The 17,119-nt window shown below is 40.0% G+C and overlaps 1 protein-coding gene across 1 annotated transcript in view; it reads left to right on the forward strand.

Annotated features, from left to right (window-relative positions):
- Positions 1-4,471: 4,471 nt before the first annotated feature.
- The window catches only part of chl1b (cell adhesion molecule L1-like b), a 74,284-nt gene continuing 61,636 nt past the window's right edge, over positions 4,472-17,119 (forward strand). Inside the window, exon 1 of the mRNA XM_064304856.1 lies at positions 4,472-4,712. The gene's annotated coding sequence lies outside the window, so the exon portion shown is untranslated. The remainder of the gene's footprint in view (positions 4,713-17,119) is intronic.

The following is a 17,119-nucleotide window of genomic DNA, read 5'->3' on the forward strand; positions in this document are numbered from 1 at the left end:
TGAGCTTTATTGGAATGACAAATCAATATTCATGTTTTCGATAAATGTAACAATTATAAATTGCAAAACCTCCCTCTGTGTTCTCTCAGGCTCACGCTAGCCATTTTCAATGAGACTGAAGCAAACAGACACGATGCAAAAGCTTTCTATTGTGTTCTAACCAATAAAACTTTAATAGATTATTTGGACTGACACCCACCCACTAATATTTTTGAACACCTGAGTCAGAGTTTTTCAAAGGGATAAGGTTAGGTTTTTGAGGAGGGAGGTCCTAGATTGTGATTCTGAAATTGGCCACAAAATCAACATGTCTGTCTCATCTACTGTGTAACACAGTGATATCTTACATATACACTTTAATACTTCTCTTGCTTAAATGCTGCAAAAGCTAAATGTGAAACTACTACAAAAGAACATCCTCTCCCATGACTCATTCTTAGTTTTAATAGTATCTCAAGAGTATCAGATCATATTTGTGCAAACTTTTGGTTCCTTTAAATTCATATGTATCCATAGGCAGTTGTAAAGGTCCATGGGCAAACCATTCAAATCAATGTTCTGTTGATGATTTTTGGTAACAAAAATTAACAAAGGACATTCATCAGACTGTGGCAATGTTGTGACTGGTTCAAATCTCATATGCGGTGTAAGAATTACAGACATTTTAGAGAAATGTGCTACTGTACTGACAAACTGTTTTAAAGACCTGTTAGCACAAGGAAAAAAAAAAAAAAAACAGAGGAAGCGCTTTGACTGGGGCTCCCCCATTCAGACAAAGGGCTTTTGTACAGTACCTCCACTTACGATTTTGGACAAGTTTGCATCCACAAAATAAATTTCACTGCTCACAAACTGGGAACAGGTTGAATGAGAACAGCACAGAGTTGATCAAGTGTGCAGTGTGTTAACTGCCTCCGGTCTGCTTCCTGTGGGTGCAGTTCCTCCTAAAACTTAAAATGCCACCAAGAAACTTAATGAGGTCTTCAGCATGCCAATTTGTTAATTCAGCTGTATAAAAAAAAAACAAAAAAAAAACACTTGTACACAACTGCAGTCTTTACTCCTGAATGAGATAAGCTTTGATGCCTCTGAGAAAACATATGCAAATCCTGAAGTAAAGAATACCAGAAACAAGTAAGATTTTCAAGCCTTCTAGACATTTTAACCTAGCCAATTATCTAATGCTATAAAACCAATCTGCATTTACACTTGACAATAGCTTGGTGTTAAACCAATATATAAGTAGCCATTGTATAATTGTATTTTATGGCAGTCTTTTCTGGCAAAGAGGACAGAGAATACTCTAATTCATAAAGCATTGGAATGTATAAGGATTTAAATCTGTACAAAAATATGCTTATAAAATCCTTTGCTTTTCTCCTTGGATGAATGAACTCTATGCATCCAATCTGTTTATGTTTATAATGTCTGCTGGTCCCAGTTTGTGAACTGTCACAATAAATATCTTTGATATTAAATTATACAAAATATCTCATCAGAGTAAATTTCTTTACCTCTGCAGTGCAGGGACATGACACAAAGCCCTACAAAGCAATGCAGTTTCCCATTGCGTCCTGCAGCAAGGGAAAATTCATTCGGCAGGGTGTTCCTTGCCTCGTTGCACAATAGTGACTCAGTCTGATGCCTGCGGTCTGCCTGCACCGGCTGAGACAGACTGCCGGATGTGCAGTCTTCCATAGCAATGACTGCATTTTGGAGGACGCCTGTTAGTCTTCTTTCTCCTGAATTTATAGAGGGTGCTGCAGCAATGCAATTGCAATTAGAAATTACAATGAGGTGCTGTTGTATACATTACCCTAATTATACTAATACCTACAAATTTAAATATTATGTAGCAGCGTGCATTGTTCAGCTGAATATATAAACAATGTAATGTGTATAAAAAAGAAAGGGAAAAAAGAAACTAAGGTAGATGGATCATGACAGCAGTCCAAAAACGAACACTACTGGCTTCTGTTTATGAATAATTTAAAATTATATTTCATAGCTTTATATCCCTCCCAGCAACACAATTTATCATAATTCTTTGTTGAAAGTCTAAAGTCTGATGAGTGGTAAATGAGTTGTGGGCAACAAAACTGCCTGCATATTTACTGCCAGCTCATTTATTCTCATTATGCAGCCCCCAGGATGTCACTGGGGGGAAGGGGGTGAATTTCTTATATAGGAGAGAGAGAGAAAGAGCGAGACAGAGAGAGAGAGAGCGAGAGAAAGAGAGAGAGAGAGTAAGAGAGATTGAGAGAGAGAGCGAGAGAAAGAGAGAGAGAGAGTGAGAGAGAGATTGAGAGAGAGAGAGAGAGAGAGAGAGAGAGAGCAAGAACGAGAGAGAAATACTGTTTTCATACTAGCTACCAGCATGTACCCTTAGCACCTCTGGCACAAGGTACCTTCTGTGTACAAACTGAATGCTGACGGCATTCGTTCACTCTACCTCTTGCTCTCCGTGTCCATGGGAAATATTGAATTTTGATCCTCATTATGATAGCGCACTGCGTGTGGAGAAAGGGGGGTAGGAATGCTGGTAGGAGTGCTGAGAGTCCTGGATTCAGCTGCAAAAGCGAGACCAAATGAAAATCTCCACAGAATTGAGGTGGAATGGCCGGGAGTGCTCAGTACCTGCTTGAGTCCTGTGAATTTGGACCATCTGAGAACATGTTCCATTCTTTCCACAGAATCCATAAAAATAATACATTCATTAGAATATCTTAATAGATTACCTTAAGAGATCGCCCCTGGTTAGACTTAAGAGTGGCAATTTGGATTTTGGTTTATGTATACAATAAAAGCTAGTAAAGGAATAAACTGAGTCAGCTCTTACTAGCCTTCTTTGTCCTAATGTCTTCTGCCATCTTGTAGGATTCGCTGAGCCAGCATTCTATGCTATGTGCTTATATATTATGTTATGTTTCATTTCTTTTACTGGAATTGCTGTCACCTGAATAGCAATTGCAATAAATAAAAGCGGTCCCAGACAACTGTGCTTCCTCCGCATGTCATCTTAAGGTTATACATATTGTGACTTGCCACATCAGTCCTCATTTACAGTTTAACACATTATTTGGATCTCTTGTAAAATAACCCTGGGGCAATATTAGTATAATAAATCAATCAATGGGAGGCAGAGCACCTCACTATGTAAATGGACCTGCATGCTTTCCAAGGCACTTTGCACATGTCTGAGTGTAATAATCATTAATGGCCAGTGCTCCTCTTTCATGATTTTCAGCAAGGCACTGGAAATATGGACTGAATAAAGATGGTGACAATTCTACACTGCTCAGTACTGCTCATGCTTCTCTGTCAGCTATACCTATGAAATAAACACAAGGATGCAAAATATTACCTAGAACTGAATTACTGTATCACAAATCTGGTATCTTTATTACAGACAAGGAAATACATCATATCATGACATAACATTGTTTTGCCTTTACGGAATTCAGTGTTGGCGAAAAAATGCCACTTTTCTATTTAGCTATTTATTTGACAGGTGTCCCTATGTTGTAAACAGAGATTTGACTCTGTCTTCTGGGTTATTCACACTTTCAAGAAAAGGTGCCTACATCAGGTGACAATGAATGAAAACAAATATTGATATTTTGGCTGATTTCGATAGCGCTACGATCGACCACAAACAGTGTTTAATGAATAATCTTTCTGGGAAACGTTCAGAGGGTGATGTCATGTTATGCTAATAGTGCAACCTTGCAACCAGAATGTTCTTCCCTCATTCAGTTGTCGTCTATTTGCCGGAACATGACTGAACTTCCGGTTAAAATATGCAATTACCGAAACTTCCTTCTCCCAAACGCTTCAAGTTATAGGTTGCGTGTAATTTCAGATACTCCCCACTCAATCGTTGGCGCAAAATATTGATGCTGTTGCTGTCTAGGGTGCTGAAACATTCCCAGTCGCCACCTGATGTTACCAAGCTTCAAACATTATTAAGGAGTTACTACTGGGGATAAACACTGCATTTGTACGTTTTCTAAATTGCAAAAAGATGTATTAATTCCTTTATTTTCCAGCTGAAATCTACAAAACATTTTTGCAATGCGATAATTTTAAACAAACAAAAAACTAATTAAAAAAAAATCACAAATCATATACATTTTGGCATACGGTCTTTCCGTAGGCTAATTATTCTTAGGCTATTATACGTATTTGTTTGTTTTATTTTACGGACGTATCCTCTGTCACATAATTGTACTCTTCAAATTAATTTAAAAATAACTGGGGCTATACCCTTGTAGGCTGTCATTAGTCTGTGACCGCTGATCTAGCCCATTCAAGGAGTCAGCACATCCATTCACACGATATCCCCAGTACAATAAACTTGACCCGGCGTCTTGATAATAATACCCATCCTATGCGGAGCCGCTGTCATTGGGGAGTTTGAACCCTCACATTGTCGGGAAGTTGTGCACGGTCTTCCTGGTTGCCATGGATTCCTAAAAGCTCTTGATGCTGGTCACGATTGGTTCCCTTCCTTTTAACGTCTTTGTTTGGGAAAACCGATTTTTTCTCTCTCTTTTGGTGAGAGAGGGATAGTATCTTGGGAGTAATATTCTCTTATCGAAGCTCCTCCTGCTCGCTCTCGTTTCACATTTTGCTACTGTAGCGAGCGCGGCTGAGCTGAAGAGCTTTAAACGTGTTCTCTGTCACTGCAGTGGAATGAGCAATTCTTAAAGGTGAGGAGTTATTCATTTTTTCTTTCTAAATTGCTGTTTTAGTACGTGTGTTAAAAGCTCTGGCCTGATATCTGCTGTGTTTATTATTCATTTCCAGAGTTTCAGAAGTCTTTTTGAAAAGTTGTCAGGGCTAGCCTACTATGTAAAACAAGGTAGCCTCTACGGCAGTGATGCAGTTGCAATAGCGATTTAGGTATATTCTGCCAACTGTAATATAGAAGCACATACCGAAGGCATGCCTTTTACGAAGCACACTGCACAAGCTCTTATTTCCAGATGTTTTAGTTCGCCCTAATTTTATAATTTGGCAGTTATCTTCCACTGAATTAGTTTCGATTAGATTTTCCCAACACTCGAGCATAGAGCCGTTTGTTGCATAGCAACACTTTTCCCGGGTCAGTTCATGGCATATTGAAACAGTACTGTCGGCTTTCCAGTCCTTTCGCATAAATTAGAGTCTGTGGGATTTATGTTCGTGTGCAACTTGCAGTGGTTTTATCCTTCCATATTTTTCATACCTTCGCTTTGCCCTGGAATAATTTAATAGCCTACCACATCTTTAGGTTGAAGCCAGGGAGAATAATAAGAATCATGTAATTGTGTAAGATATGATACTTTTAAGTTTGCGTTTTATCGTTCAAGGTAGTTTTAGACTTGGTATTTACTTTAAAGGTATTTAATTGAAGCGAAAATATATTGTACCGCATCATTGAATGCACACAAACACAATCATTGTCTCTTACTGCAGCCATGATATGTTGATTTTAATAGCCTATGACTCCTTTGGCTGCATGATTTTTGAGGCTAGGCTTGTGCGGGTTTTACTGTTATTTGGAAGCCTTGTTATTTGGGGCACGCACTGGGAAATGATTTGTAGTTTGCAATTCAGTGGTCAATAGACATATTGGTCAAAACACCCGTATTTTTAATTTTTTACATTTTTTAATGCATTTAACATAAATCCTAAAGAAAAATAAAATTTTGTTTTTAATGTTGAAAACTTAATGTTGTTTGCATTACTGCCCATATGTGCTTACAGTGTTATTGGTATTATTGTGTAAAAACCCCTAGATTTGTTAAACAAATCTTTTGAATGTTCTGAATGTTGCTGTTGTAGAAACATCACAGAGACTGTGCAGTAACTATATCTCACACATCTGTTTCTTCTGAGCCTGTAATTGCAACTTTCCCTTACCCATTATGCACCACGTATCAACATAGTGAAAGAAGAAACCTATTTACCCAAAACAACACAGCAGGTTATATCTGAAAGGCTTTGTGCTTTTGTTTCTTATTTTTATTACTATTTCTGTGGGTGGGTCTGCTGATGGTGCTTCCCATTTAAACAGTTAAACGTCAAATGATTGTAGCCCCTTTAAAAATCCCTGAAAAGACTTTTGTTTTGCGCCACACAAAGGCTGTGTGTTCTGATTCGCAAATACTGTGGGGCCAGGATGAGTCCCTGCCTTGAATTACCTTAGAGAACACAGCACAGATCACCGACTGCACATTGTTCTGGTCACTAATCGCTGTGCTATTTTTTGCACATCCTTTCTCAGCTCTCTCACATTTTACTCAGATTTGACTGTTTAACCGGGACCATCTCCGTGATTCACCTTGACAAGATGTCTGTGGTATAACAATGGCCGCGTGCTCTCAGGGGTACTCTGACTACATTGAGTACGGGGCCTACCCGATGGTCGTGAGTCAGTGAACCGTGGCATCTCCCGGCTCTTAATTATTTTTCTCATTTCATGTCAATTAGTCATTGCTTGACACACAGTTTCAGGTTGTGATGGGAGATGTACAACATGGGGGCTTGCTTGACACTGTAATTAGGTAAGTAATAGCACTTTTGATAACAACAATTAGTCACATTGTAAAGATCGGATTGGTGTTATTGTATTTCAGTGTTTTATATTTTTTTTTTATGCTGAGAAATTGATTTGGATTTGATGGGAAAGTTGGTGATTGGTTTTTGCTGCGTACAAAGATGGATATGAGTGTCATGAATCACGTATTGCCTGCCTCAGCATTCTTGGTAGAGTAATTCAGACCATTAGCCCTAAATGGCTACATTAAAAATGGATTGGCTGAGAGGGAGTTATCAGAGGAAAAAGCAACATGAGTAAAAATCATGCTGCACTGGAGCCTTGGGGAGTTAGCATTCTTACCGATGACCTTTGAGTGTAAATGTCTTCACATCTTTACACAATTTTTCTTTCTTCTTTTTGGCTGATTTATCTCTTGCCTTGTTCAAGTGCAGTGTCACTTATAAAATCCTTGAAATTAAGGTCACAGTGACATCTCAGCACTCATCTGGTGCATTCCGTGTAATGATCAAACAACAGGTTATGTTTTATTTCCACACTAGCATGCAACTGCTCGGTTTGATATTCGGCAATGGGATTTGTCATATATATACTCCCGAGTGGTTATTCAGAGAAGACAAGAGAGGACTGAAATGATGTAGCAACGACATCACGACGACATGTTTTCAATGCGAGCCCGGCTGAGTGTTTTACAATGACTCGGTCAGCACCTCGTGATTGACCCCCCTCCCCGTTAAAAAGGGGGTCTCTCTCAGCGCGCTTGGAACAGCTCGTTCCTCGAACCCTCTGTCTATTCAGGCCACTTTGGCTTTTTCTAAGAAGTAGGATGAATTCTTCTCACTCTGGTCCAGCTCAATGGAGAGCCAGTAATTGGGCAGTCCAGGGGTCCACCAGCTCCCCGCTGTTCTGTTTCAGCCAACATGCAGCCGGTCTGCATACTGTACAAATGTGCCAAAGTTTCTTTAATGCTGTTTACTCCTGTTTCTCCCTAAGTTGGAATGCCTAATCATATATATCAGCGATCGCTGTGACGACTTCTGCTATCGACAGGCATGAATTGAAAGAACAAACTTGTGCAGTTTATAGCGTATATCTGGGTTTTTCATCATTTCAGTTTTAGACCATGTTTTTGATGGACCCAGACAGTTTTATGGGCAATGAAGGATATTTTAGATATATTTTTGGAAGTTTATGGTTACCATTCTGCTGTACAATGTGTCTGGCATGGTCCAGATTTGATGCCAGACCGTGCGGCCCATGCATGCAGTAGAACAGTGCCTTAGCAGGGTGAGTCATCTAGCGGCCCCAGCACAGAATCTGAGAAGCTGTTGTGTCCATTAGAAGTGTAGGTCTATGAATAAAAGCTTACAGACAAGCTAACTATACAAACATAGTCACAAATCCATGCAATAACGCTATCACGGTGACACACACTATCTCACACATACTGTATATTGAAACAGGCTAACATTTACTGTCACACACACAGTCTTCCTCTCAGAAACTCACACCCAAATTTCTCAAATATGCAGTCTTTCTCTTACTGCAGGTCACACCAGTGAGGTTAGTGCAGTGTCTGTCATGCTTTTAAGAGCTTTGCTTGGAATGTTTGGATTACATAGATACTTGTAAGAGATTATGGAAGCACTTGAGATGAGAGCATGAGAGCTACAAATGAACAGCAGAATAATTACATTTCAGTCGACTCACACGGCTCCTCAAACAGCACAGGCAATGGAACACAGAAACTGGCCAGTCTGCAAGGTAGCTGAGTTACCTTGCTGCTTTTTGGTCTAATTACTGCAGATTTCCACAGTCATTCTCTCTGGCACTTTTTCCTTTAGTCAAATCCGTGCCATATTTTGAGACAAACATTTTATCATTTTATTTGTCCTCCAACCACAGACATTATTATCACCAAATAATTAGAGCTTTCACATTGTATAGTATTAAACTGAAGTTCAGCCAAGACACCTTTGCTGTTAAATTACTGTAACAACTTTGCGGGCTTTGTAGCACGAGACAGCGTGACATTTATCCTGCCTTTTGAGAGTTAAGGCCATTACAGCTGACATCTGAATATCTAGCTACTGGCAACTAGATCCAACTGGCATCGGATGGGGAAAACATTTGGAGCAGATGAGGGGAATTGGAGGGGGATTTGATTATCTGAAATTGAAATCAAGTCAATGTTACTTGTATAGAACTTTTGACTGAGACATTGTCACAAAGAAGCTTTACGGAAAATCAGGAAGTAGGAAAAGTGGGAAAGACCAGATCTGAACCCCCATAAATTTAAGGGAAAATGTTTCTATCTAAAAGGTTAGATTTAAAAAAATCCCCAGTGAGATGAAACATACTGAAAGAGTCCCCAGTGGGAATACATTTCAGGAATAACACAGATATAGTTGGGGAGCCCATCCTCTGCTGGCCAGCCCAATGTCAATATAAAATGTGCAGTGATAATAGGGAGGTAACATTTTCGGAATCTCTTGGTCCAAATAGATTTTGTGGTTGTCAGATTATAGCCTGAGTATTAAACTAGCTGTTAAATAGAAGGTTAAACCTAGTATATGGCTGGACCTAACACACGTGATCCAGCCGACCAATGGTGTAACTTCATCACTCACTCAGTCACTCACTCAGTCACAGACATTCGCGTTTGTAGGGCTGGCCCCGCTGTTGCGGTCCAGCCAAAAATATATAGAGATCAAAACCACAACAGAAAGTGAGACACAAGGGTAGGGCTTTTACTGTCAGTGATGTTTTCATGTTTTAATACATAGTGATGGCAACAGGATGTCTTATGTGATGCAGTGATTTTATTCTGGTTGAATTAACTGCTCTCAGACAGCATCATGTTGAAAGCAGACTGTCAGAACCTAGTACATGTTTGACTGGTACATAATATGGATGGTTAAGTCAATAAGTGTCGGACAAACTTGACTTTATTGTTGACAAAATAAAATCCATAGATAGCAATGCACCAAAAGCCACCAAATGGCACCACCTAATATATATATATATATATATATATATATACACAGTATATATAATATAAAATGTTATATTATTATTATTATTATTATTTGACACTGCTGTTTTTCTCTTTTAGTTTGTTACTCAGATTCTGTGGAACCCTGGAAACAATTTACTGAGTGTTTAGTAACATTTGGTGATACTATAGACCCTTTACTGGGCCCCAGCGACACAACAAGCTTAATTGAGGCTTTGCTGGTGTGAGCAATTACAGCACTGACTTGTGTTCCCTTAGGGAGATGACCCTCAAAGCAATGCAGGTCTCCCATAGGCACCTGCTTTCATATTTACTGCCTGTGACAGGGGGCAGACACATCCTGTATGTTCTGGGGAGGGAGGAAATAATAATAAAAACTGGTTTCATTAAATATTTATGTATCCCTACAACCCATGATCGCTTCGCGCTTTTCAATAAGAAGTGCCAGAAAGACAGAAGAAGGGAATTTGTTTATTCTGTGGGGGGACTGGGAAAGGATATATACAGACATAAGGGTAGGAGCTTGAGATCACCCCAGAATTCAAGCTCATATCTTATTTAACAGATCAGTGCATTATTGGGGCTACTGGGCGGACATGAGCAATTACAGCCAGGCTACACGCACTATTAATCTGCAAAGGTAATACTGAAGGACAAACCCAAGAGGAGGTCAATGTTATCACACATGTTCAGGGTTCTCTGTTCCCATAATATTCCGGAGGGAGTAATAGAGGAGGGCAATGTGTTTGGCTGGCATAGGCTCCCCTGCACTTGCTTGAGGCACCAGGCTTGAGATATTGTTCCAAAATGCTCTGAAGTAGACTACAAGCCTGCTTCAGATTTTAATCAATTTAACTCTGACTTACTATGCGACTACTGTTTAAAACATCCAATTGAAAATGTGTCATCGTTGTTTTAATAGAAAATGTTAGCAGTAAAAAAAGAATGTAAAAATGTATGTTCCCTGACTGCATTCAGGAAATCGTGTGCATTGAAAGCACAGTCATTTTTTGTGAAGGAACTAAAAGATTTCTTCAAACCAAATCTTTCTCTTACTTTCTCATTCTTACCTTTCCCAATGTCTATATAGGCCTAGTGAGTCATATTTACATTGCCCTTACACATAAATACATTACACATATTTTTCAGTGGTAGGAATTTTAACCAGAATGAATGGCATAAAGGAAACAGGTGTGTATAAAGCATGCATTTTCAATTAAAGACAGACATGATCTGAGCACTCACCTCCATGAATGAAATGCTTGTCTTCCATATTTTAGAGGTTCACTTGGCAAATATTTTCCTTTGTCTAAGGTTATCTAAGGATTGTGATTCAATAATGTTTCCACACAGAAGTGAAAATGGCGGGTGTTCTGGTTGAGGCGTGGGGTTATGCAGTCTGCCTCTTTGGCTGAACGTCCTCACAGACGGCACCGCGCCTGCCTGTATGTGGGGGCGAGGAGGGGGCGGGGGGGCATGTTTGTGGAACGACCCCAGGGACTGTTTAAGGAGAGAAATGGGATGATAGGGGATGTGGAAAATGACAGCCTCACAGATGCATGACAGGTTGATAGGTATGATGGGAACCAGCAAAGCCATCCTGAGCTTTTCACATCACCATCGGCTATTGTTTGTAAACCCAGTATAAGCCCCCTCAATCAGAACACAAGCCCAAAGTCTTATGTGGCATCTCAAATGTGAAGAAAACCTTAATAATATCTTATCTTTTTTCCCAGTTGTTTATATGCACCAGATTCCTAAGGCATGGGTGTTCTTTGTCAAAGTGAATGCATCAAACAAGCAGTGTAGCTGCAGTCAGATTTGTCAGCCAAGAATTATTATACTAGATCCTGTGATAGAAAAATACATCCATGTTGCCATCTTTACAAAAATTACATCACAGTTGCGTGTTTTAATCCTATGACTAGGTGCTCACTCCATTGCCAGGTTATATCTCGTGCATACACCTGAGAGGAACCCGGAACTCTTGGTGTTTCAACATAAATGTCCTGCCTGTGTGTGTGTGAATGTGTGTGTGTGTGTGCATGTGTGTGTGTGTCTGTGTGCATGAGTGTGTGTGCGTGTTTGTTGTAGTCTGCTGCATCGCATGATTCGTGTTTAATGCTTCCTCATCTTTTTTTATTGGGAATGAGGCATGGCCCTAATAAAACCCCTCCCCCGCACTGGCGCGTTAAAGCATCCCCGATGTCCGTCTGTCTGCGGCCAGCCTCTCTCTGCGGCAGCATGGCGGCCACTTCAGCTCGGAGAAAGCAACAGCCGTGCCTTCTGGCCGGGGCTCCCCCTGAGACCTCATTACGGCGCTCGCTGTTCCTGTGGGTGCTCTGGGCAGACAGAGCGGGGCGATCCCAGCAGAGAGGCCTCCAATTCAGTGGCTTGCGGCCCAGTCGCCAGTGTGAGCTCGGCCAAACTGCGCGCGGCATAGTAACGGCCTCTTTAGCTTTGTAGCCACGCTGCCATCCCCGCATGGAAGATCAACGTGCTGATCGACCCTCATTAGAATAAAATTACATGAGGGGCTTGCTCCGAGGTTTGCTTTATAATACAAGCGTGTAAACACACTGCGCTAACAGCAGTTGATATTCTTCATCTGTGGAGGAAGTCATCAAAGACCCAAAGCCACTAATTGAATAAACCACTTTGGCATTTCCTGTGCGTAGTAAATCGATAGATACGGTAATAGATCATAAATTAAGGCAATTATTTTTAAAGGCAAAATTAAATTTACAGATTATATCTTGTGAATTGCCAATATGTGCATTTCACTGTGTGTTCTGAATTTTTTTTCCCGCTTATTTGTGAAACCAGCCTGTAACATTGGTGTGTACTTAGTTTTCCCCTATTTTCCTCCAGGAGTTGTGAAATGTCTCGTATCGGTAACATGATAGGAAGCCAAAAGGAGTTTCTGTAAACCATAAATAATTCAACTTTTAAGATGAATACAATAAAACAGCTTGAGGACAGGAAGTTATTTGCCAGCTTTGTTGAGCCTCAGCATGTAGGCTAGTTCCACACCCCAAAACTCTCTTGTGCTGAGCTATCCTCAGTTTATAAGAAATATGATTGGAATTTTTTTAAATAATGTGGTGTTGGCACAGTCAAAAAGGATAAAGTGTTCCCTTTGTCGTCACTCTCCAAACTGCATACTAAATTCCAAGACAAATACAAAGGTATTCTGACAAACAGATGTTTTTTATACATTTATTTTTTTAATCAGAATATTAAGGTAAAAGCAAAATGTTGAACTTACTTTTGTAAGAAGGGCATGCCCATTATGCATGCCCTTGGTACATTGGCAGTCCCCTGAACAGAAGGCCATAACACAGCCTTGATCCATTTCTCCCTCTCCCCAAAATAGGAAACGCAGTGTGAGAACACTGCCAAAGCAGTTAGGCCCCAAAACCATTCATCAATGGAGAACTAAGGGGCGGCTATTCTGCTCATCGTTGCTAATTTAATCTAGGAAACTCCTACAGAGCTGTGGAAAAGCATATGACCTTGTTAGGTCTGCATAAGGAGTCTTGGGTACAGAACCAAAAAAAAAGATTAAATAACCCCATTTATTTTTAATGCCGCAATCATGATTATAAATGCTCTTGCCACTAAAGTGATATGGGTTTCCTGGAGGCTAGCTAATGGCGGGATTTGTATTTGTGTGCGCTGATCTTGGGATGGTGCGCTGTGTCGATTCCGCTCTGGTGTGTGAACATTCTCCACGGTCAGTGGCTGAGGGGCCCCTTGTGTATTTAATAAACACAGACTTGGACACAATGGACTATAAGGCAGCCGGCCCCTCACCCACCCCAATCCAATCCTCGCTACGCTCCATCTCCGCAGGGACAGACGTGGCTCTCTAGTCTTGTGCCTGCATCGGTCCCATATGCCGCCACAATCACTGATACTGTTTAAGGTGCCAAAAAGAATCATGTTTTCTGTCTGTTCCGCCCTCAGCAGTCTCTGTGCTCATGTCCGCTTCCTCCCCGCATGAATTGTACATCTCCTGGGTGACCGTATCAGAAGCAAATTACTTTATACAGCTATTCTTGAACACGCGTGTCTTCCTAATAGACCTTTTCTTGTCTGGAAAGTTCTGTCAGCTGAAAAAACTATGAACATGTGCAAATATGTTTTCCCTAAAATAATGGTGTGATGCAGCCAACACGGCAAATAAAATAATGCATGTCTTCACGGGTCACCTATTGGGTGGAACTGCCGTTTGCTGTCCATTACTAACTCATTTGAACTCAACATGGCACTTTGATTGATTCAGAAGTCAGTGAGTCATAACTAGCTTGCTGAATTATTTCCCAAGCTTAACAAAGTTTCAGCACTCCATGAATATGGTTATAGATGTGAGAAAAGGGCTTTGTAGCCAGACAGGATGTACTTCCAAAGACTGTCAGACTTCCGTATGTTACTTTTTTGCCCTAAGGTACTGCTCTTGAATTAGTTTTGTAAATAACATGGGTATGGCAGTTATGCCGTAGGCAAACTGGGATCTACGGAAGTAGTGTTTTACAAGGGCCTTTATAAAGTGCATTCAGTGCGGGCTGTGCCACACAATGGGCCTCATTCACAAAACTTTTCTTTAATTATTCTTACTTTTGTTCTTAAAAATATTCCCACAAAAACCCCTAAAAAGCAGTATGGGATTCATGACGCATGTGCAGACCTCTGTTTTTATGTTGGAGTGTTGTATAATGGGTAAGGAGCTGGTCTTTCAACCCAAAGGTCACAGGTTCAATTCCCAGGTAAAGCACTGCCCTTGTACCCTTGAGCAAGGTACCTAACCTGCGTTGCTTCAGTATATGTCCAGCTGTATAAATAGATGCAATGTAAATGCTATGTAAAAAGTTGTGTAAGTTGCTCTGGATAAGAGCACCTGCTATAAGCCTGTAATGCTGTGCATATACCAGGTGTATGAATGATGAATGCTGGCTGTTTGTAAATTTTTTTGCAGAATCCTGTTCATGTGATTTGCATAAAGGAACATCCAGGAAGAAATATAGATAAGAGAATGCTGAAATGTTCTTAGAAATGTTCTTACACGCAGTTTTAGATCTAATTTGATCGTACGCATGTTTCGTGAATGAGGCCCAATATCTCCATACGGCTAACATCTAACATTCATATACAGTATTTGGGCAGGGGAATGGGCACGGCTTGGCCATATGTTTAGGCATGGAAAATCCAGTCCAAAAATAAGTATATAATAAAAATGTGCTAAGGGATGGGAATGGGTACATGCTCAGTACAAGCACTGGAGGAGAATGTGCACTGTTCTGCCTTCTCCAGAAAGGTCAGAGCAGGTTACTATGGTGAGACAGGCTTACAAGCGCATTCCAAAGTGGGTGAATATGGGACAGAATTGTTTTTTTTTTTAACCATCCAAACAAAGGCCTTTCCATGTAGCCACAATGCTGTCCCTTCATTCAGCAAGTGTCGCACATTTCCTTTCGTCATGAGCGTAGTGGCCACTGACGTTAATGGAAAGCGATGAGTAAGACATGGAAGTGCATAGCAGTCACGTACACTCATAACTCAGATATATGGACAAAGTGCATTGCGGTTAGATTGAACAGGGACCTGAGAGAGCTCCTTCTCCATTAGCCGGGGGGCATGTTCAAAATGTCATGAAACAACACGGGAAACACCTGCGGTTGTTAATGTTCTGTGAACAAGGATGAAAACATCAGGTCATTACACAAGCGAACCTAACACAGCCGTATGCGATTTCCCCATGTCCATTTTTTTCAGTTTTTGAATGGGCAGATTTATGCATTGGAGAATAATCTCTGGAAAAAATACAGGCCAGTCCAGTTGGAGCAGTGCATCATGATTTTACCCTTTCCCTCCCCAACATATGTTAGTGTGAATATCCTCTTGGATTTGGATTGCTGTGACATTTAGAAACATATGATCATGTTAATTGGCAGTTTCATGGAGACAAATTATCATATGCAGCTAAATGAACTGATATTCTGGGTTTGATATAATTTGAATAACAATAATAATAATAATCAGAAAATTTTGATTTTATGTAGCGACTACTCCTTTAATTTTGACAATAGTTGAGTCTATACTATCTCATTAGACAAAAATAAATATGGAAAACACATTACAGATGACAAACACAGGAGTCTATAGTGGCAAAATTGCTTCAAAATTTAGTGTTATATGTATATTTACATTTATTTATACATATTTATATATATGTAATGTATATTTGTGTTCTAAAATAAAACAGTTGGATGTAATTGATTAATTGTGCAAGTTGGTTCATGGGCATCATGGTGGTACTAGTTTGGTCTGGCTAGATTTGGAGAGGGGGCATTTGTGTAGTTTCTTACGTGTGTCTTCAGATACGCACTGCAGTGGGACTAATTTAAAGTTACAGCCTAGTGTTCCTTTACTTGCTTTTCTGGAGTCTTCCAGGAGAGGGTCATTTATATTCCTGTTGATGTTTTACTCTTTAGTGAAGTACAGTATGGTAGAACCAATCATCTGCTACCATTTCAGAAGGGCTTATGTCAGCACTGTTTCCCTCAACAATGTGTCATTGCTCTCATTGTCCCTTTCAATAAATAAATAAATAAATAAACATGAAGGAAATTACCTTGTTTCCCAGGTGCTGACATTATTGATATGAAATTTCTTGAATGGTTATTATAATTCTAAAAAATGAATGGTAGGAAAAACATGCTTCTTAGTGTCTTGCTGTCGATGGCTCTCTCCACTGGGCTATATTTTCAATTATGAGGAGCCCCCAAGGTTTTCCATTCTCGTTTTCCAAGTCAGCAGAATCAAGATGGTGTCTGCGTCCTTTTCTTTTTCTTTTTTTTGGTAATTGAACTGGGAGGCCTTTCAATCTGTTCAGATCCCAAGAGATACCAGTAAAATATTATGGCTGCAGACATTTAAGAAAGTAGCTTATGGAAATTCAGTTGATTAAATCAGATGTGTGTCTTCCATTGTTTCTCATACAGTATGAGCTCATAGTTTGTGAAACTCAAGAATAAATCTTCTGGCTCTTTAGGTGGGGGAGGGGGTAGCGGGTTTTGAATATGGCATGTCTACCAACCACTTGTCTCTGAAGGATCAGGAAACAGGATTATATTCAGCATAAGTTTTATCCATTGAGAGAACAATTTTTTAAATCAGATTCATTAAAATGATGGATTTACCGTTCCTACATAAATAAAGCTCCAGCACACATATCACACAATTCAGTCTAATCACAGTGCCTAGACAATTCACAGTAGCCTAAAGCCTTGAGGCAGTGGCTTTGAAAACAAAACAAATCAATAAATAATAGAAAGATTCTTGCAGAAATCTATCTTTGAAGTCAGACTGCCTGAACTAGGGAACAATCTCATCAGGGGAATTAATGGGAAAGGTTGTTTTTGATTAATCTGGCTCTGGTGAGTTTGCCTCTCTGTTTTTCTGAAAGTTTTCTGCTGTTTGTCAGGATGGAATAGCCATGTGTATTATTTCAGCAATGGCGGGCTTGGGATATCCTTGGGATGTCTCAACTCAAACAT

This window comes from Anguilla rostrata, chromosome 13 (assembly GCF_018555375.3).
Source record: "Anguilla rostrata isolate EN2019 chromosome 13, ASM1855537v3, whole genome shotgun sequence".
NCBI classification, from domain to species: Eukaryota; Metazoa; Chordata; class Actinopteri; order Anguilliformes; family Anguillidae; genus Anguilla; species Anguilla rostrata.